The 22,390-nt window shown below is 37.8% G+C and overlaps 2 long non-coding RNA genes across 2 annotated transcripts in view; one reads left to right on the forward strand and one right to left on the reverse strand.

The window, feature by feature from the left end:
• Positions 1-22,390, reverse strand: part of LOC146401035 (uncharacterized) — a 271,100-nt gene that overhangs the window by 38,993 nt on the left and 209,717 nt on the right. The window lies entirely within an intron of this gene.
• LOC146401036 (uncharacterized) lies at positions 10,638-15,360 on the forward strand. Its single transcript, XR_014813344.1, has 2 exons — positions 10,638-11,280; positions 12,626-15,360. It is a non-coding gene; the product is annotated as an uncharacterized LOC146401036 (long non-coding RNA).

Genomic DNA, 22,390 nt, shown 5'->3' on the forward strand with positions numbered 1-22,390 from the left:
GTGCCTAAAACACTTTCCATTCATCTCCTCACAACTGATGGACTTGGTGTCAGAGTTTCAGCCCTTATCTGTAGCATCTTTCAATAATACCTTTTGGTATCTCGCTTACTATGCATTTCAAAGTAGACATTAGGTAGCCTTCCTAGTACTTTGGATAGTTTTAGACTTTAATATTGTTGGGATTATTCATTGCTCGGAGCAAAAAAATGAAATTGTGGGCATGAGATCACATGTGCTATGTATGTCTTTTCTAATTCAGAAGAACCAATTTTCACATTTTAATCTTGCACATTTTTTTTTTACTTTAGAATTTGTAAATACCTCATAGTTACGCAGAGAAATTATGCCCCTACCTTTCCCCCAAACAGTATGTCTCAAGTACCTCTATTTACTGTGCTCTAGGTGCTGACTGTACAGCAGAAAACAAAACAGACTGGTCCCTACTCTAAACTTAAAAACAGACATCTTAAAAAGATGTCTATTCAGAATAAATCTTTCCGCAAGTTTCGACAAATAGTTTGTGTTACTGAGATAAAATTCCTAGGGTTTCTGTTACTGGGGATTAGTAGTCTAGAGGTAAATATAAAGTGAGGTTTTGCTCTGAAGACCCTTCCAACTCTAACATTGAGTCTAAATAGATCACACTATAGGAGACTCTACCAAACCCTTACATGTAAATTACAGCTTTTTTGCAAGACTTAATTTCTAGTTTATATTACTGAAATCTTGATTTTCCAAGAAGTTTTGGGCTATGGCCCTTTTTTGGTTATGAAATTTGCAATTTTTAAAAATTTCACCATTTAACATTTTTTTTTAATTTGTTGAAGCATTTAAAATGTGATTGTGTCTACATTGTTGTGGTTTTATAGATAGCAGTTTTCTCTGTTTACCTTCTCAAAATACTCATCATGCTTTTTTTCTTTAATATTTGACCAACACATGCCTGTTTTACATACAGAAAGGTAGAAGGTAACAATTTCCTGCCTCCTTCAATCCCACTCTTTTTCAAGGTACCACTCAGATTTCTTATGAATGTCCATAAAATTTTCTGTGTTATACCAGATATATGTGTGTGCGTGTGTGTGTGTAATCTTTTCTTTGGACACAAATCATTTTGCTAATTTAGCACTGTTTTCTTATTTAGTAATCTTGGATGGTTTTACGTCATAATACGTGAAAACATGTTTGTTTTTATAATTGTTTTGTGATCCATTATATGAATGTATGTCTTATTGGAGGACTGACTGCCTGTCTTCCTTCTTGTATTTTTTGCCTTTCCAGTCTCCCAGTGTAAGTTGTAGTCTTTTCTTTGTATGGTGTGGTTTTTTGGTATATGTAAAGAAAACAATTTGTTCTTTTTAAAATTTTTTTTTCTTTTTACGGCTGCACCTGCAGCATATGGAAATTCTCCGGCCAGGGGTCGAGTCATAACTATCTGCTGGCCTACACCACAGCCATGGCAACACTGGATCCAGTCCACATCTGTGACCTTTGCTTTAGCTCTCAGCAGTGCTTGATCTTTAACCCACTGAGGAAGACCAGGGATTGAACTCACAGCCTTATAGAGACTACGTTGGGTTGTTAACCTGCTCAGCCACAAGGGAAACTCTAAGATGTCTTGATTACATATAATCTAGTATGTAACCGGAAAATTGGGAAATATTCAGAAGTTAAAATATTCTTTTGTACAGTTTAGGGCAACTATATTTGTTAAATTGTTTCCATTACAGTATGTGTGTTTATGATGGTTATTTTTATCTTTTTATTCTCTAACTATGGTGGTTCTCTAACTATGATGGTTAGTTTTGACACTAACCAACATCAAGTCCTTAACCAGCGGAGCCGCAACAGGAACTCCCCATTTGCTTTTCTTTAGCAGTACCAGACGACCCTTATTCTCTATCCTTTCCACACCCAGCCCTTTCTAACCCACATACAACTAATCCACATACAAAGGTCATCATCAGTTTTGTAATTGTATTCTACAGAATGCTACTTTGCAAGTTTTGCAATTTTGATCCTCAGAATAAAATATCTGATTGATTTTTAATTGTTTTTGTTTTCTTTGAATGAGCCAACATTGTTTTAAATACAAGTAGTTTGTTAGATTGTGCTTGTTCCAAAATAGAATCATTAAGCTAGTAATCTTATTTTAGACCCTGTAAATATCAAAGCTTGAAACACATAACACTGATACAGGACCTAGTTTTGTTTCCCAGCCTTGCAATGAATTTAACTTCACAATCTTTTGAACTGAGAGCATTTCCCAAACATATCTTTATGTTATAACAAGTTTCCCTTGGCATTTGTTATTAAGGTTTTTTTTGTTGGTTTATTTTTGTTTTTGGCTTTATTTCTGTCTTCAACCTTTGATTCAATTTTGGGTAAATGGTTTATACATGATGTCTGACATTTTGTTTTTGGTGTAGGGTAATTTATAAGGTATGTGAGGCATAAGAATTTTTCCATCTTGACCCTGCTTTGCATTATCTTATTATGTCAGAGTGTCAATTTGGTGTATTACATACACATTTGGGCTTTTTCTGTTTGAGCAGTGCGTTCTAGATAATAACTGCAGCTAAATATTGTAGTGTTGCACTTCTCCAAGCATATGGGATTTGTATTGAGCCAGGACGATATTTAAGGGAATCATGAGTTCTTATTTCACAGTTATTCTTCTTTCAGGAAACCATTCATTATTTATCTCCTCTTCATGCTTTTTAAGTGTTAACAATTTATAAGAGTCCTTTGATTCTTGGGTTATCCCTGTAGTCAGTTTGTGCAGTGACTTCCAAATCTCTTTCCTTAGCCATGAGCTTCCTCTTGTGCTTCAGATCCATGTTTCTCCCTGCCTATTGGACCTCTATGATGGGGGTCAGCAAAGTACAGCTCATAGGTCATATTTGACCTGCATTCTCTTATGTAAATAAAGTTTTATTAAAGCATAGACTTACCCATTCGTTCATATGTCCAAAATTGTTTTGGGGCTACAATGGCCAAGTTGACTTGTGACTGAGACTGGCCTGCAAAGCAAAGATATTTATTATTCTCTGTACCTTTGTAGAGGAAGTTTGCAGACCTTTACTCTAAATGTTCTGTAGTAATAGTGTCAGCAAAAACCAAATACCTGTTTTCATTTCCTTTTCACTTCCAGCAAGCCCTTAACCTCATTCCTACCTAATGGCTTTATCATTAATCAACTGTGATTTACATCACTAATTACTTCCTCTCCCCTCTACTTAGACAATGTCCTTGAGTCCATTTCAGTTTCTTCTGATCATTCCTGGTACTGTCTGGGTTCTTAGGCTAAGAGATGTCCTAACTGACTTCCCTGCTTTTCGTCCTTGTCCTCAAATGCTCATTTTTCATCTGCGTGTTAAGACTTCTATTATTTATAAAGCAGCCAAGCTAACCAGAGTTCTCAAACTAGAAAATGCTGGAGGTTATGTACTTAGTCTCAAAGTAATAATTGGTGTTTTTAACTATAAAAATGATTGCAAAGCTTATACGCACTGGAGGACTGTCTTAATATATTTTCTCTGTTACCTAAAGCAGTATGTGATAGGCTTCTATTCGTTTCTTGCATTATTACAAGAAGTAAAAAAATGAAGATAGAGGGAAAATATGAGAGAAGGTTAAGTCAGAAGTGAGGTTGGGAGTTCCCATTTGTGGCTCAGTGGGTTAAGAACCCAACTAGTACCAATGAGGCTGTGGTTTTGACCCCTGGCCTTGCTCAGTGGGTTAAGGATCTGGTGTTGCTGCAAGCTGTGGTATAGGTTACGGTCTCAGCTCAGATCCCTCATTGCTGTGGCTGTGGCTGTGACGAAGGCTGGCAGCTACAGCTTTTGATTTGACCCCCTAGCCTGGGAACTTCCATATACTACAAGCGTGGCCCTAAAAAGGAAAAAAGGTTAGAATGCAAAATGCATTTCATAAAGCCCATTCTAGTAAGCAAATAAAGATTTTTTTTAGTGCCATAGTTAGACGGTGCATAATACTTAATAGTGGGTTCTGGACAATAATTATATCTTGTTTCAACTTAGGTATTTCTGGGAAATGCAAAGTATTTGAAAATTGTGCAAAAATTTTAATTTGGTGTTGGATGATGTTAAGTAATATAGTTAGATTAAAAAATGTCAATATTAGAAGTAGATTTTTAAAGAATTTACATGAATGTCTGGCAGAATATTTGTCACTTGGGATACTAGCTCTTAGATGTGTACATCTGTGTATTACTCATTCCTAATATGGGTGGATGCAGCGTCACCTGTAATTATTATAATCCAAGTGTCCCGTATATTTCTACTGGTTATAGTAGTAGTGGTACTATGTCCCTGGAGAACCAGTCCTTTTTAAATTTCATTGTGCAGAGCTCCTGCTCTGACACAACAGGATTGGCAGCATCTCTGGGGTGCTGGGACACAGCCTTGACCCCTGGCCCAGCACTGTGGGTTAAGGATCTGGCATAGCCACAGTTGTGGAGTAGGTTGTAACTGTGGCTCACATCTGATCCCTGATCTGGAAACTCCATATGCCTTGGGGTGGCCAAAAAAAAAAAAAAAATTACCAAATTTCATTGTGCGCATGAATCAGCGGTTAGTCAGATTGATTGTGTTTGGAGTCAGGCCTGTGATTCTGTATTTGTAAGAAACTCCTATGTGATTCTTGTCATCTTATGATGATTATTGTGACCTAGGGACCACACTTTAAGGCATAATGATCCATATCTGCATTGTCTAAATGGTAGCTCAAATATTGGACATTCTGTCATTGCAGAGAATTCTAGTAGACAGCTGTGCTGTATAAATAGTCTCTCAAGTGAGCTTTTAATAAGCGTCCAATGGCAGTGAGTTTTCCTTTTGGACAGGTATCTGCAAAACCTTATGTGCTGAATCATATGCTTTAGAAGCAGAGTTTCACATAATTTTTGCCCAAGATATTTCACATAATATATGCCCAAGAATGGGATTGCTGGGTCATATGGTAGTTGTATATATAGTTTTCTAAGGTACCTCCATACTGTTTTCGTTCAATGAGTTAAGGATCCAGTGTTGCGGTGAGGTCTGGTGTAGATCACAGATGCAGCTCAGATCCTGCGTTTCTGTGGCTGTGGTGTAAGCCGGCAGCTGTAGCTCCGATTTGACCCCTAGCCTGGGAACCTCCATATGCCGTGGGTGTGGCCCTAAAAAAAAGGCAAAAAAAAAAAAAAAAAAAGTATCCCTAGTAATAAAAGCCCTTTAAATTTAGACTCAACATAAATACAGAATATATTCTTAGTTAATGAATGAGTTATCTTGCCACATGGCATTCTTAATTCTTAATTAGTTAAATAATTAAGACATTGCCCAAAGTGGTAATGCTGGTTTTGTTTTTGATAGGTACTCTATGGAATACAGGATTTTTTTTGATCGGGGGAGGGGAGCAGGCAGTAGGGGAGTAATACTTACACTGCAAAACTAATTACCTATTTAAGTTCACACAATTCATGAAAATAAACCAATCATCTGCAATAATATGAATATCTTTGTATAGCTAAAGAGCCTGTATTCGTCTTACCCAAGTGTGGTGTCACTTCCTAAGTTGCAAGTTAGAAAGAAGGTGGAGGGAATATGTGCATTAGAGTTTTTACCTTACTGGAATTCTAGTCTATTAAAGATGTTTCTTATTACTTAATATCCCACAAGTATTAAAGTGTACTCAGTATTTAGCTGTTCAACAAGCACCTATTATGTGCTAGCCATTGTTACAAGCTGTTCATTGAGCTATTATGTGATAGCCATTGCAACAAGCTGTTCATTGAGCACCTATTATGTGCTAGCCATTGCTAAGTGTTGAGTAGGCAGAGGAAAATGTAATAGACATGGTTCCACCCTGATGATAATTATAATCTGTTAGTTTATATAATGTAAATAAATGTGTAAGAATACATTTCTTAATGGCTACTATAGGCCAGGCTAGTTTTATATTAATAAAGCAGAACAAAATTCTCTCACCTAATAAAGCTTTTTCTGTAATAGGTTTGCAGATATGTTCATTTTCTCCCATGTATTTGTAACAGCTTTTGCTTTATACACTTCAACACTATTAAGATGACAGTTGTCATTGTTAATTGTATGCTTTATCATACTGAGAAATGACTAGTTTTCCACTGCTATAGACATCACTGATATTAACCTGCTCTGAACCTCTTCTTTTTAGGAACTGTTGCTTCTCCCTATCCCCTGAGGTCCATATGGCTTTAGTCCTGACTGAAATGGATAGGTTTCACTTAAGACCAGTAAGATTTACTTGTGTGTGAACTCCAGATAAGCATTTTAAAACTTTTAATTGTGACAAATTAAAGTTACAGAAAAACTGTAAGAATAATACAAAGAATTTCCATATACCTTTCATATAGATTCACCAAATGTTAGCATTTTATCACATTTACTGTTGTGTGTGTGTGTGTGTGTGTGTGTGTCTGTGTGTGTGTGTGTGTCTTTTTAGGGCCACACCCGAGGCATAAGGAGGTTCCCAGACTAGGTGTTGAATTGGAGCTGTAGCTGAAAGCTCACACCACAGCCACAGCAACACCAGATCCAAGCCACAACTCACCTACACCACAGCTCATGGCAACACCAGATTCTTAACCCACTGAATGAGGCCAGGGATTGAACCCACGTCCTTGTGAATACTAGTCAGATTTGTTTCTGCGGAGCCACGATGGGACTGCTATCCCATTTACTTTAAAGTTGTATTCTAAACTACTACCTCCTCCTTTGCTCTAAATGCTTCAGTATGTTTCCTAAAAACTTTAGCGTATATTTTCTATTTTGTTTTTTGGGGTTTTTTGCCTTTTAGGGCTGCACCTGGAGCAGATGGAAGTTCCCAGGCTAGGGGTCAAATCGGAGCTGCAGCTGCCAGCCTACACCATGGCTCACAGCAACCCTGGATCCTTAACCCACTGAACAAGGCCAGGGATTGAACCCACATCGTCATGGATACTAGTCGGATTTCTTACTGCTGAGCCACAACGGAAACTCCAAGTGTGTATTTTCTAAAAGCAAGGACGTTCTCTTGTATAACCATAATACAATGATCAAATCAGGAAACTGGCATTAATACAATAATACAATGTATAGATTTTTTTCAGATTTTACCATTATTTTACCTGATGTTTTCCTTGATAGCACATGAAAGCCTCCATTTATACATTGCATTCAGTTGTCATATCCCTTTAGTCTCTAATTTGGAACAATTCCTCAGCCCTTTGTATTTAAGGATATTAACATTTTTGAAGAGTATGTGCCAGTTATTTTGGAGAATATTTGTCAACCTGAGTTTGAATAGCTTTCCTTATGATTACAATCAGGTTATGAAGTTTGGCAAATATACAACAAATCATGTGTCTTTCTCACAGCATCATACTAGGGAGCACATGATACCAATCCGTTCCATTGCTGGTAATGTTAACTTTGATCATTTGATTAAGGTGATGTCTGTGGCGTCTCCATTATGATCTTACTAATTTTTCTTTTGTAGTAGTCAAGTATCTTGTAGCAGCAGCAGAACTTCCTATTTGGAAGACAGACATAACCCACAAAGTTTTAATACCCATTGATGGTCTTGCCTTCAGTTATGATTAGCAAATTGTGATTTTTCTACTTCCATCATCTTTCTCTATTTATTAGTTGGCTTCCTATTGTAAGAAAGAGTCTAATGAATCTCTTGCTCTCTCTCTCTCTTTTTTCTTTTTTGGCCACACCTGTTGCATGCAGAATTTCCTGGACCAGGGATCAAACTGCACCACAGCAGTGACTCAAGCCACAGCAGTGACAACACCAGATCCTTAACCCTCTAGGCCACCAGGGAACTCCCAATTAATTTCAGTGCAGACTCAAGGTTTTTGTTTTATTTAGTTGATAATCTTTTAGTATCATTTTTTTCTTTCTTTTTATGGCTGCATATATAAATGTACACACACACAAAGACACACACACACGCACATGCACATATACCTCAAATCCATGAGTTCACACTGGTAGCTCTTATTCCAGTCCAACATCACAGGAGTCTGATTCTCTATTTAATTCTTTTCTCTGTACAATGAGGAAGCAGGGTGTCAGCCTCAATATAATGACTTATTTGTGCAATCCTAGAATAAACAGAAAATGCTTTCATAGTTAGCCTATGCCTTTGCCAAAAGGAAGCCTAGCATTTCAAGATATGTTTAGAGTTCATTTTTATCTTTAGATTTAGAGCATTCAGTTCAAAACCTCCTTTCAAAACTTCACTTCTCCCTCCCACCTATCCCTTCATTTGATGTTGCTATGTTACCATTTGAAATATCATTTTGTTCACTGATTTCTGTTTGGATTCCATTTTAGGACAGCCTGCCTCTGTCATTTCTTACTTCTTTCTTCTCTCCTCTTTCTTTTTCCTTTCCTTTCCTCTTTTTTCTTTTCCCTTCCCTCCTTTCCTTTTTCCTTACCCTTCTTGTCTCCTCCGTTCCTTTACTCCTCCTCCCTTTTCTCCCCCCTCCCCTTATCCTTCTTCCTTGCATGTATAAAACATTAATGTGATTCCAAAAGTCAGAATGGTTTATAAAATTATACCCAGAAAAATTATATCCTCTCCTCACCACCCCCAACTCATTCTGTCCTTTCTTCCCCATTCCAACCTTCCTCCTGTAGGTAACCAAATTCATGCATCTCTGGTTTATCTTTCCTTTATTTCTTTTGCACAAGGGCGTAGATACATGTAATTTTTAAAAAAATTTCCTTTTATGTAAAAAGTAACACATTACAGATGTCTTTTGCACTTTACTTCTTTCACCTGAGAATGTATGCTGGAAATTGTTCCATGTCAATCCACATAGATCTTATTTATACCTACAGTGTACTCCATTGTCTGTCCCATAGTTTTTTGTTTGTTTTGTTTTTTTTAGGGCCGCAACTGCGGCATATGGAGGTTCCCAGGCTAAGAGTCAGATCAGAGCTGCAGCTGCCAGCCTACACCACAGCCACAGCAGTGTCAGATCCCTGACCCACTGAGTGAGGCAAGGGATCAAATCTGCATCCTCATGGATGCTAGTCAGATTCATTTCAGCTGCGCCACAGCAGGAACTCCATCTGTCCTATAGTTTATTCAACCGCTCTACTAGGTATGACTCTATGCGTTTCAATATATGCAATTAACAAACAATGCTGCAGTGAATAATCTTGTAGTTAAATTTTCATGTGTCTTCAGATTAAACTCCTGGAAATGGGGTTGTTTGGTTAATAGGTAAGTGTATATGTAGTTTTTGTTTGTTTGTTTGTTTTAAAGGAGAAAAAGATAGCTGTATTGCTTTGCCAGGCAAAGGGGGCCACAGCCTTAAAGACTGTGCCCTGGTGTTTGTGTAGTTTTGTTAATTCCTTAAGGTTTGCGCTGGTGTGCATTTCCACCTGCAGTGTATGAGTGCCTATTTCCCCACGGCCCCACCAACAGACTATATTGTTAATACTTTAAGATCTGCTGGTAGAAACATGAGAAATAGTATAGGTTTTCTTGTGTGTGGTTTTTTTTTTGGTTTTTTGTTTTGTTTTGTTTGTTTTTTATGGCCTCACTTGCAGCATATGGAAGTTCCCAGGCCAGGGGTTGAAGCAGAGCTGAAACTGCAACCTATGCCACAGCCACAGCAACCGCAGCACCAGATACAAGCCACTCCTCTGACCTATGATGCAGCTTGTGGCAATGCTGGATCCTTAATCCACTGAGTCAGGCAAAGGATTGAACCCTCATCCTCACAGAGACAACATCGAGTCCTTGACTCGCTGAGCCACAACAGGAACTCCAGTATTTTGGTATAGTTTTAATGTTCTTTTATTTTGAGTGATGTTGAGTATATTTTACAGGCTGTGTGTGTGTGTTTAAAAACTTCATATCTTGTACCCATTTATTACCAAGTTTTTCCATTCTGGTATTTTGGGCAACTCCTCAGGTAATTAAGTACCTGAGCAGCCAGGATGGAAAATTATTACTCTGTTCTTATAAAACTTCTCCCATCAGGCCACATTTGTAGTCCTTTCCCAAGATTTGTGGGTGTGTCTGTGTGCGTGCCCCAGAGTCTGTAAGGAGAATGGTGAGAACCAGCGTTTTGGTGGTCATGGATCCAGTCGTTACTGAGGCGCACCTATTTTTCTCTATTCAAGTTTCTACTTCTCATTTGAAATTTTCTGCATTCTGTGGCAGAATAAGTATGCACACCCATACCCTTTTAACTTTAGTTGGATTTCACTTGCTACCAGCATAGCCTAAAGAAACTAACCATTTTATTCTTTTTTTATTATAATTTTTCATATTCTCTGGAGGAGTACTCTTCATCTGCTGGTCAGTTATTTTTTTTTTTTCCACTTTATTTCTGGTAGCATTTTTGATGTGCCCTTTTAAGAAAATGAATGAATTACAATTTCACTGTACTCTTCCGGCATTTCTCACATTTTCTATTGCTAGGCCTTCTTGATACCATCTAAGCTTTCCATTCCTTTTGCCTGTGATGACATTGGTTCTAGAGAAGGGCATGCATTTTAGGGTGAAATTGTGTATTTCCTGGGCTCTCTGAGATCTGCCTCTACTGTGCCATCTCTGTTCACTTCAGTACAATCTTAGGTGTTTTTGGCAGTACTCTATGTTTTGGTGTCTGTGGATTATATTTTTCCTATGTTTCACTGAGGAAGGTCACAAAGTTTCCCTCCTCCCTGAATTCTTATTGTTTTTGTCCAGTTTCCAAGAGAAGAAAGGGAAAAATGTTGATTTGCTTCTCTATTTCCCATCTAAAGTCATTATTCCTCTTCATTGTTATTTAATTATGATTTTGGAAAGGAAGGGAGGTAAGTTTATCTTCAATCTGTTATTTTCAATTTGAAACCAGATTTTGGTCATTTTTAATCCTAAAATAATCTGTCTTTGATACAGAAGATTAATTTACATTATAATTTATATCTTCGGTGATAGTCATCCTTTTAGTTTTTTAAATGCTTGATTGCTGCTACATTTTTCAGTGTTTTGCTTTAAACCACTTTCTTTTCTATTTCTAAAATGTGTATTTTATTTTATTCTTGTAGTGAATATTTTAAGTTTTTAAAGCATTTTTAAACTTGTGTTCTTTGTCAGTGTCAGTGTTAACCATTCTATGACACGTAATATTTTTAGCCCTTCTTATTTAAGAAAATGCTTAAGGACGTTCCTGTTGTGCCTCAGCAGTCATGAGCCCAGCGAGTATTCATGAGGACTGGGGTTTGATCCCTGGCCTCACTCAGTGTGTTGAGCATCTGGCATTGCTGTGAGCTCTGGTGTAGGTTGCAGATGTGGCTCGGATCTGGCATTGCTGTAGCTGTGGTGTAGGCTGGCAGCTGGAGCTCCAGTTCACCCCTCACCTGGGAACTTCCATATACCCGCAGATGCAGCCCTAAAAAGCCAAACAAACAAACAAACAAACAAACAAAAACCAAACAAACAATTTATAAAAGTATGAGAACTACTGTTAATGTTTCGATGGTCAAATTTTCATGCATTCATGATACCCACATAAACATAGGGCTAATTAAGATTTGGGGCTGTAATTGACCAAATATTTGGCTAAAAGTAATATCAACAATAGAGGTTTATTAATTAAATATGTAACATATGTAAAATGAAGGCTAGATATTGACAGTTACAGGGTTTATAGCAGTTTCACAAAGTTAAGACTTTGGATTGGCTTCCTTTGATTTTCTTGGCTTTCCTCTCATAGTCACAAGATGGCTCTCACAGCTTCGACCATAACTTCCTCGGATAACTATATTCAAAAGCAGGAGATAAGGAAATAAGCTGCTGCTTCTATGTCTCTTTTTTCAACAACAACAAAAATCTTTCGTAGGAGACCCTAGCAGATTTTTACTTTCCACTGGTCAGATTATATGGTCATGTCTCAACTACAAGTGAAGCTGGAAAAGTGCTTCTGGCATTTTCTGCTTCCATATTGAGAGACTGATAGCAAGAAAGAACGATAGGGAATAGCTGTTGGATAGACAGTCAACAGTATCCGTCACATTTCTAATTGCACATAAGGTGGCCATGTCTTATGTTTATTTTGGTATGGGCATTTTTCAAAAGAGAATTCTTGTTTTCCTTACCATAGCCAAACCCCACATAATCATTATTAAAGATCTGTTTCTTCACCCTTCACCATGCTTATCTATTCACACGCACTTATTTATTTGTCTTTTCTAGGGCCACACCCGAGGCATTTGGAGGTTCCCAGGCTAGGGGTCTAATTGGAGCTGTGGCCGCTGGCCTATGCCAGAACCGTAGCAACGTGGAATCCAAGTCACGTCTGTGACCTACACCATAGCTCACGGCAACACCAGATCCTTAACCCACGAAGTGAGGCCAGGGATCGACCCTGCAACCTCATGGTTCCTAGTCCGATTCGTTTCCACTGCGCCACCATGGGAACTCCTTACACACATTTAGAGTGGAGGTTTAGTCATTGTTTTATAAAATGGACTCACATTATATACATTTATCTAACTCTTGCTTTTCTCGGAGTTCCCATCTTGGCACAGTGGAAACGAATCCAACTAGGAACCATGAGGTTACAGGTTGGATCCCTGGCCTCACTCAGTGGGTTGAGGATCCGGTATTGCCCTGAGCTGTGGTATATGTCACAGATGCACCTCGTATTGGGCCTTACTGTGGCTGTGGTATAGGCTGGAAACTACACGTCCGATTAGACCACTAGCCTGGGAACCTCCATATGCCGCGTGTGTGGCCCTAAAAAAACAAAATAATAATAATAATAATAATAAATATTGCCTTTCTTGCTTAATGTTTAGTACAAATCCTCCTAAGTCTGTAGGCACAATTTAATTTCAGATATTTTATTTTTTTTATTTTTTATTTTTTGTCTTTTTGCCTTTTCTAGGGCCGCTTCCTGCAGCATATGGAGGTTGCCCGGCTAGGGGTCTAATCGGAGCTGTAGCCCCTGGCCTAAGCCAGAGCCACAGCAACATGGGATCCGAGCCGCATCTGTGACCCACACCACAGCTCACAGCAACGCCGGATCCTTAACCCACTGAGCAAGGCCAGGGACCGAACCCGCAACCTCATGGTTCCTAGTTGGATTCTTTAACCACTGCGCCACGACAGAAACTCCAATTATTTTAAAGCCTATGTAATCCATGCTGTGTATGTACTGTGTTTTATCCATCATATCCATATTGATGAGCATTCATTGTTTCTAGTTTTCTTCCTCTGCAAATAGTTTCATTACAGATATCCTGCTTATGCATATGTCCTTGTACTTTGGAGCTTTATGTGGATTATGGGGATGGTGACCCATTGCTGGGTTAAAGGGAATGTTGTCATACAAGTACATAATTTTACATAAATTGAAAAGGGCTGTTATAAATCCACCTACCCCCCTAAATGTAGAAGAGTTCCCTTTCCTTGGGACCTTTACTAGTGGTAGCGATTTGCTCATTGTCTGTTTGTTCATTCCGTTAATAAATATCAAGTATCTCTGCTGTGTGTCTGGCCCTATTCCAGACACTAGATTGAAAAAAATTCTGCTCACTTGGAGTTTAGAGTCTACTGGGAGAGATAAAAAACAAATACAATACAATGAAACAAACATGATCTAATAAATATTGCACAATAAAACAATCAGTCATACTAGGTAACTGATAAGTGTTGTAAGGAAAAATAGAGTAGAATAAGCAGAATGCGTGTGATGGGCGGGGGCTTCTGTATTAGATTGGGTGATCGGGGCAAATTTCTGAGCAGTTGACTTTTTTTTTTTTTGGCTTCACTCACAGCATATGAAATTTCCTGAGCCAGGGATTGAACCTGAGCCGAAGCAGTGACAACTCCAGGTCCTTAATTGCTAGTCCATCAGGGAACTCCATGAGCTGTTGACTTTTGAGCAAAAAGAGTAAGCCATGATAATGTCTAAGGAAAGGGTATTTTAGGCAGAAGGGTTGGTGTTTTTTTTTTTGCATTTGAAGGTCACTAACTGGACAGTGTGGCTGAGTGATAAGAGTGGAAAGAAATGAAGTCAGAAGGAATAGTCTAGGCTAGATTGGGTCTGGTCAGCATTAGTCAGGACTTTGGTAAGGTATGAACTGAGGCTCTTAATTCTTGACAATATGCTAGAAGTAAAGTAATATGTCATTGTTACTTTGTATTTCTCTGTATAAAAGTGTCTTGAAAATATTTTCATATGTTTCATGTCTTCAGATAGGAACTTCTGCCTATCAATATTTATTCTTCTACTTATTCATATCCCTAATCCATTTTCCTGTCAAATTGCTTTTTACTATTGTTTATTATGAGATTATTTGTTTTGCATTATAAATACTTTTACAAGCATATCATTTAATGACTTGAAATATGGTTTTTTTTTTTTTTTCTTTTTCTTTTTAGGGCTGCACCTGCAGCATATGGAAGTTCCCAAGCTAGGATTCCAATTGGAGCTGCAGCTGCCAACCTACACCACAGCCGCAGCAATGCCGAATCTGTAACCCACTGAGCAGGGCCAGGGGTCAAACACGCATTCTCATGGATACTAACTAGTTGGACTGGTTATGCTGAGCCACAATGGGAATTCCGAATTATGGTGTTTTTTCCTCATCCACAAATTGTGATTTTTTTTTTTTGAAGTCAAAACTATTTATGTTGTTAGTACTTACAAATTTATGGCCATTGTATCTGCATGAGTTGCTTTTTCTATAATGTGTCTCTATTCTGCTTATGACTTTTAATATATTGCACCTTAGCTGATATTACTAGAGAGAAAAGGTTTTGCCACTTATCAGCTTGTGATTTGGGGCAAGTTTTTAAATTTCTCTGCGCTTTTTTTCCTTATTTATAAAATAGAGATTATAACAGCATTGACCTCATGAGGATTAGAAGAATTAATAATTTTAAAGTGCTTAGAACAATGCCTGGCACACTATGTATTTACGCAAATGTCTGTATCCTTCATTTGCTAAGTGGAAAAAAAAAAATCATCCCAGATAGGGAAATATTCAGAGACTGTACCAGCCATCTACACCATCTTAGTGAATGCTCAAGAAAACACTCAAGGAATTCCCATTGTGGCTCAGCAGTAACAAACCCGACTAGTATCCATGAGGATTTGGGTTCCATCCCTGACCTCGCTCAGTGGGTTAAGGATCTGGCATTACCATGAGCTGTGGCGTACGCCCACAGCTGCAGCTCTGGTTCAACCCCTGGCCTGCCTGGGAACTTCCAGTAAGACATGCGTGTGGCCCTAAAAAGCAAAAAAAAAAAAAAAAAAAAAGACTCAAACTTGATTAAGAAAGGATCCAAACTAATTTTACCTTGTATTGTTTTACACACACACACACACACAAATGCAATACTAATCTTTTTGGGGGGTGGGATGGGAAGATAATTCTTTTTCTCTCTCTTTCTTTCTCAATCTTTTTTTTGTTGTTCGTTTACCTAGAAGCTTGTATGATTTTATCCTTGAAATAATAATTTTTTGAAGCTCATCTAGGTGTGTGTATTTTCTCAAACAGCCTTAACTGGGGCCCCAACCCTTTCAGTCTATAAGCTTACATCTTCATTTATTAATTTATTTAATTATTGCCTTTCCTTCTTCTGTATCTTGTTAATTTCTCCTGGCACTCTGGGATTTTTTATGAGAGATGCCTTTGGATGTGTCCAGGTCAGTTGTCACATCTTCTCTCAAGTCCTGTTCTTTTGCCTACTTCCTCAATGTTTTGAGATAGGTCTCTGAGTTGGCCTTTAATTAGTTGAGGTCCAAGTAGTGACCTTTCTCTGCTTTGATTTATCTACTTAATTAAGAAAAAATTAAACCTATGGTTTGTGATTTGTAATCATATTTCCTTAAGCACTTCCATTTTGTATGTTTAAGGTTTTCACTTCACTCTCTGGTAGGTCGCTCTGTTTCAGGAGGTGATAATCTCTGTTCTGGGTGTTCTGCTTCTTCCTTACTCTGGCTGCTGTATTAGGGACCTTGTTACTTTCCTTTGCCTCCACAGGGCTCCGCCCTTGCTCAGGGCTCAAGTCTTGCTGCTGGGGTACCTCCAGTGCAGCTCCACTAGTTCCAAGAGGCACTGTGTTTTCTGTCTTGCAGCCTGCTGGCACTCAGTCTAAAAGGTTGTTTATGTCCTACTGAGAACTCTGCTCTCTTGACTCCTCAGATTCAGGGACAGGAAGGATTCAGTCAGTTGGTTCCCCACTTATGCCAGACACGTGAAAAGGAATGAGATCTGGTATGATCAAGTATCATGTCTTTTCAATACTCACCCCCGGGCTCTTGCTCGTTCTCCAAGACCCCAAGGTTTCATCGGGCCTAAAGGGAAAAGTCCTGAGTTCACTCTCTTCAGAATCTAAGCAGACTTGAGGCTTATCTGATACACTCTACTGGCCTACTTGGGAAAGGTAGTTAGTATTTGGGCTAGAGTTGAGAGACTGGGCAGGAGGAATGCATTCTTACTGACAGCTTGCCAGAGACCTCCCATTCTTGAGCTTTTAATTTTGGGTCATTTCTTAGACATCTTTATGTAACTTTTTCAGGAAGGATTCATGGATGGGATATTTTCTCAGCCTTTGCATATCTGAAATGATCTTTTTGTTTCTTTTTACATATTAAAAGAACTCAAGGAGTTCCCGTCATGGCTCAGTGGAAACGAATCTGACTAACATCCATGAGGATGCAGGTTCGATTCCCTGGCCTTGATCAGTGGGTTAAAAGGATCCAGCATTGCCGTGAGCTGTTGTGTAGGTCACAGTCATGGCTTGGGTCCTGCTTTGCTGTGGCTGTGGTGTAGGCTGGCAGCTACAGCTCCAATTCAACCCCTAGCCTGGGAACCCCCATATGCAATGGGTGAGGCCCTTAAAAAAAAAAAGGAAAAAAAAAAAAACTTGAATAGATACAAATGGTTCCCACGCTGGGGTTGCAGTTTTCTCTTTGAAAACATTATAGATATTACTTAATTATTCTTGGTATTTAAAATTGCAGTCAGACACACCTTTAATGATTATAGAGCCCAAGACAAAGTTCAAAAGCCGATCCACATAAAATATGTCTACATATTTTAAATGTCTGAATCACAACAAACTTAAAATATATTCCATCCCCTCACTTTGACAAATAAATTTTTATTACAATAAAATTGAAAGAGATGTGTAGTGCTATGGTTTTTATATGACAAAGTGCAAAATAACAAATATGACTGAATTTAATTATTGCACACATCTGGGTGTTTAGCAGGAATGATTGGGTGAGTAATAAAGGCCTATGCCTTTGAATAATTCTGTTTCTTTTATCCAGCTTTCTCCTTCAGGAACATTCCTTCTGAAGAAAATTTTCTATTTGTTTTGCTTTCACTCTAACAAAATCATTAATTCCAATTTTTTTTTTTTTTTTTTTTTTTGGTTTAACTGGGAGCAAGTTCCTGGGACACAGCAGCGGCCCAAACCGCCCCAGTGATCAATGCTGGATCCTTAACCTTCTGTACCGTGAGAGAATTCCAATTGCATTTTTATACTAAGAATTTTCTCACAATGTCTGTTGGCAGTAATATAAAGCATAAAAAATGTATTCCAAGCTTATAATCTTTAAATATATTTTATTAAAAATGAAAATTAAAATAAATATTAAAATTATTTTTATGTTTAAAAGTTATCTTAAAATATTCAAAATTATTTATTACGTTTTGGGAGCACTGGGACACAGTTTCAGTCCCTGGCCTAGCACAGTTGGTTAAGGATATGGAGTTGCTGCAGCTGCCGCAGCTGCAGCTTAGGTCACAACTACAGCTTGGATCTGATCTCTGGCCCAAGAACTCCAGGTGCTGCAGGGTGACCAAAAAAAGAAAAAAAAATATTTTTTATTAAAACTAAAAGGCAAAAAATGAATATACTTAGTGTCTCAGTTTTAAATAAAAATTTAGGTAACTTAATTTTTTGAAACTTTAATGAAATGTTATTAAGTGGGTTATATAAATAAAACTCCTTGCAATTCTAATGTTTAACATCTACCTGATTGCTAATATAACTGGGTCGCCTTGCTGTACAGTAGAAAATTGACAGAACACTGTAAACCAGCTATAATAGAAAAAATAAAAGTCATTATAAAAAGAAGAATCAGTAACACATATCACATGTTACTTGTTATTTCTGTAACTATTTATACACAAATGTAAGGGTAATAAGTTATTTAACATTGCGAAGTGTTGAACTTTGTGTAACTGGTGTGAATACGTTACTATTTGTGAATCATTGTCTCATTTTAACATTTAGTCTTATTTATTAATTTCTTAACCTAGAACAGTTCTGCCACTTTTCCTCCTTGACATTGCCATTAAAAGAAACCAGGCTAATTGTCTTGTGGGATGAGGCACACATTCTAGATTTGTCTGATTTCTTAACTTGTTTTTCTAACACCCTTATTCTCTTTAACTGGAGGTTTAGCCCAAATGTTTGGCTAGAAACATGTTAAGCTTTTTTTTGGTAAGAATGCTTCATGGTAAATGCTGTGTACTTGATATTGCATCCCATCAGTGAGCACACAGTGTCAAGTTTGTCACTCGGCTATGACGATAATGCCAGATCAATCAATGGTAAGGTATGGTTTTCCTTTGCAATAAGCAAGTAGTCTGTGGGGTGATTTTTGGTTCTGTGCCAATATCATCTTCAACGTTTTACCCAAGAGTTTTAACATCCTGTCTGAATTAATTATTTCACTTAGAATTACAGAAGATTTTTCCAATTAAACAATCTCTTCTGCGTATGTTAGCTGACATTTTTCTATAAAGAATTTTCCTCATCAACTGCAAATAAAGTTCTTCCCTAGAGGTAGAATAAATGTTTAATTCTTTACAGAGTGAAGAAACAGTTACCTGTAAGGGTTGAAGACAGCATGGGTCAGGAAGAGGATAGAAGCAAGACTTCTTTTCATATAGTTTTTCTCTTAATCAATGTGTTTTATGTATTAAATTTAGAAAGAATATGAAATGCAAACATCCAAATTTTAACTCCAACAATTAAAAGGACTATTTTTGTTTCATAGTGGTAGAAGCTATACAGAGAAAATAATTATTCTGATTAAATGTGGAATATAATACTCTGTTTGGGAGTTCCCTGGTGGCTCAGTGGGTTAAAGATTCAGCATTGTCACTGCTGTGGCTCTGGTTACAGCTGTGGCATGGTTCGATCCCTGGCCTGGGAAATTTCAGAAGCTGTGGGCATGGCCAAAAAATAAATAAAAAATTTTTAAATTAAAAACGTACTCCATTTGTACATCCTCAATAGGATATATTATTATTATTATTACTATTATTATTTTTGGTCTTTTTTGTCTCTTTAGGGCCGCACTCACGGCATATGGAGGTTCCCAGGCTAGGGGTCGAATCAGAGCTATAGCTGCCAGCCACAGCCACAGCCACAGCAAAGCCAGATCCAAGCTGCATCTGCAACCTACACCACAGCTCATGGCAATGCTGGACCAGATCCTTAATCTACTGAGCAAGGCCAGGGATCAAAGCCACATCCTCATGGATCCTAGTTGGGTTTGTAAACCACTGAGCCACGACGGGAACTCCTCAATAGGATATATTCTAAGAGCAAAAAGAGTGCAAAGAACTCTTAAAATTTAACTAGGTAATTTTATTGCTGGTAGTAATAGAATTATCAGGACCCAGGGTTTTCTATCCGAGAAAATATTTGCAAATATAAACCCGAAAGTTCAGAAAGATCCTTGTAATATCAAATATGATTATAGATATTAATATGAACTCTAAAAATACTTAAGACTATTACCTGGATTTTACCATGGAAAGAGCATAGAACTAATGATGCCCCAACTGGTTAAAAAAAAAAAAAAAAAAAAAAAGCTTCTCAGGTATAGATGATCTTACTCACAAAATTGACACTTACTATGGAGTTCCCACTGTGGCTCAGCCATAACAAACCCAACTAGTGTTGGTGAGGATGTGGGTTCGATCCCTGCGTCTACCTGGTCAATACCACCCTCAAAGGTGATCACTATTCTGACTTCTATCATTATTTGTTTTGTCTGATCTTTAACTTCATAGAAATGCACTGTCAGTATGTATTCTTTGACAACTTTCACTTAATGTCTGTAATATTCATCTGTTTTGTTGCAAGTATCGATAGATTTTGGTTTTGGTTTTTGTTGTTAATTTAATTACTATGTAATATTCCATTGTGAGACTCTACCATAATTGATTTATTTGGGTGGCTTCTAATTTTTGACTATTGATGAATAATGCTGCTGTGAACATTCTTAAAATATATATTTTGGTAGACAGATGCTCTGGTTTCTCATGCTCTACTCATTCTAGAAGTAGAATTGCCGAATCATTGGGTGAGTGTATGTTTCATTTTACTACATAATATTCTCAGTTTTTCTATTGCCAAACTCTTTTTCAAAGTGTTTGAACTAATTTACCTTCCTACCCCTAACATAGGAAATTTCCAGCTATTGCTTCATAGCCTTAAAATTTTGATATTAACCTTTTAAATTTTAGTCATTCTGGTAAGTGTGTTATTATATTTTAATTGTTACTTCTGTAACAAATTATTATTTCATATGCTTTTTGGCCATTTGAATAGCCTCTTTTGTGACAGACCTCTTAAGGTTTTGCAAATTTAAAAAAACTGAATTATCATTTTCTTACTGAGTTAGATATGAGTCTTTTGTTGGATATATGTATCATGAAAATCTCTCAGTCAGTGATTTGCCTTTTCACTTGCTTAATTGTGACTTTTGATGAGTATGGTTCTTAATTTTAATGAAGTCAGTCTTTTATGGTTAGTGTTGTGTGTGTGTGTTGTTCTGTTTATGACTGTCTGAGGAAAATTTCCTATTTTATTCTAAAAGCTTTCTTTTACACATTTATAACTGTGATATATCTCAAATGGAATTTTGTATATCATGTTTGGTAGGGGACAAGTTTCATTTTGTTCCGTAAAATATCCAAACATTCTGATACCACTTATTGAAAAACCATTCATTCCTTTGTAGACTTACATGGCTATCTGTCATAAACTGGGTCTTTTTCTAACTATTCTGTCCCATTGGTCTATTTGTATATCTTTGTGCCAATTCCCCACTCTTTTGGCTACTGTAACTTTGCTTTTCCAAGGGAGGAGTCAAGGACTAAAAATAAAGCCTTAAGGGATGCTGAAGATACATATCTTTGATTTTTGTCTTAGAATATTTCTTTGAGGATTCAATATGGAGAAATACATGGTAGAGGTGGAATTAAAAATATATATATATATAGTTCTTAAGTTTGACTGGACTCTTCTGGTCTTGATTTTTTTTTTTTTTTTTTTTTTTTTTGCTTTTTAGGGCTGCATCTGCGGCCTATGGAGGTTCCCCGGCTAGGAGTCAAATTGGAGCTACAGCTGCTGGTCTACACCACAGCCACAGCAATGCAGGATCCATGCCGTGTCTGCTGGCCCTGATTTTTTTTGATACCTCAAAGTAAATACGTATTTATGGACCCAATGCAGATAAGACCAATTTTAGGTTATCAGCAATCAGTTGATAGGGGAAAAAAATTCTTATGTGGTACTTGAGCAAATATTTTGAAAAGCCTCAGATGGTAAAATCTCACCAATAGTATCTTAAGTTTCCATAGTTCACCTATTCTCCTACGTCATTCTCTCAAGTTCAATCATGTGTAAAAAGGTACTAGTTTTTAAAGTGAGGTTGAATTTTTTTGTTTTTCGCTTTTTAGGGCCACGCCAGTGGCATATGGATGTTCCCAGGCTAGGGGTCTAATCGGAGCTACAGCTGCCGGCCTACGTGACAGCCACAGCAAGGCAGGGTCCGAACCACATCTGCAACTTACCCCCTGGGGGAGCATTCGACCATGTCTAGAGATGTTCTTTGGGTCACAATTGGGACACTAAGTGGGAAGGAGAAGAACGTGCTACTGACTCCTAGTGGGTAAAGGCCAAGAATGTCACTCAGTATCCTACACTGCACCAGACCGTGAAGAATTATCCAGCCAGAAATGTCAGCTGCAGAGATTAAGAAACCCTGATCTAGAGGTCACACCTTTCTCCAACAGAAAGGTCTTCAGGTAAGTGACCCACTCATTTAATTCTGCTGTGGTATTTGCAAGTCAAGTGGAAGAGAACCCGCAGACAGCAGGTGCCTTGCTGAGTAATATCCTGCAGGGGGCTGGAGAGAGAGGGTTTAAATGTTAAGATAAATCACATCCAGTTTGCCAGAGATTAAAATCAAGATGTGAAGGAGGAAATGGTGGTGATGTAACCCCCCCGAAACAGAGATTAGAGAAAAGGTTGACAAGCTCTCTCTTCTGTGGGGAACTATTCTCTCCTGACACAGAGTTGTTCT

This window comes from Sus scrofa, chromosome 8, assembly GCF_054392235.1.
Source record: "Sus scrofa isolate SSC_HxYL_T2T_F1_AM1 chromosome 8, Sscrofa_HxYL_maternal_Yorkshire_Landrace_v2.0, whole genome shotgun sequence".
In the NCBI taxonomy this organism is placed as follows: Eukaryota; Metazoa; Chordata; class Mammalia; order Artiodactyla; family Suidae; genus Sus; species Sus scrofa.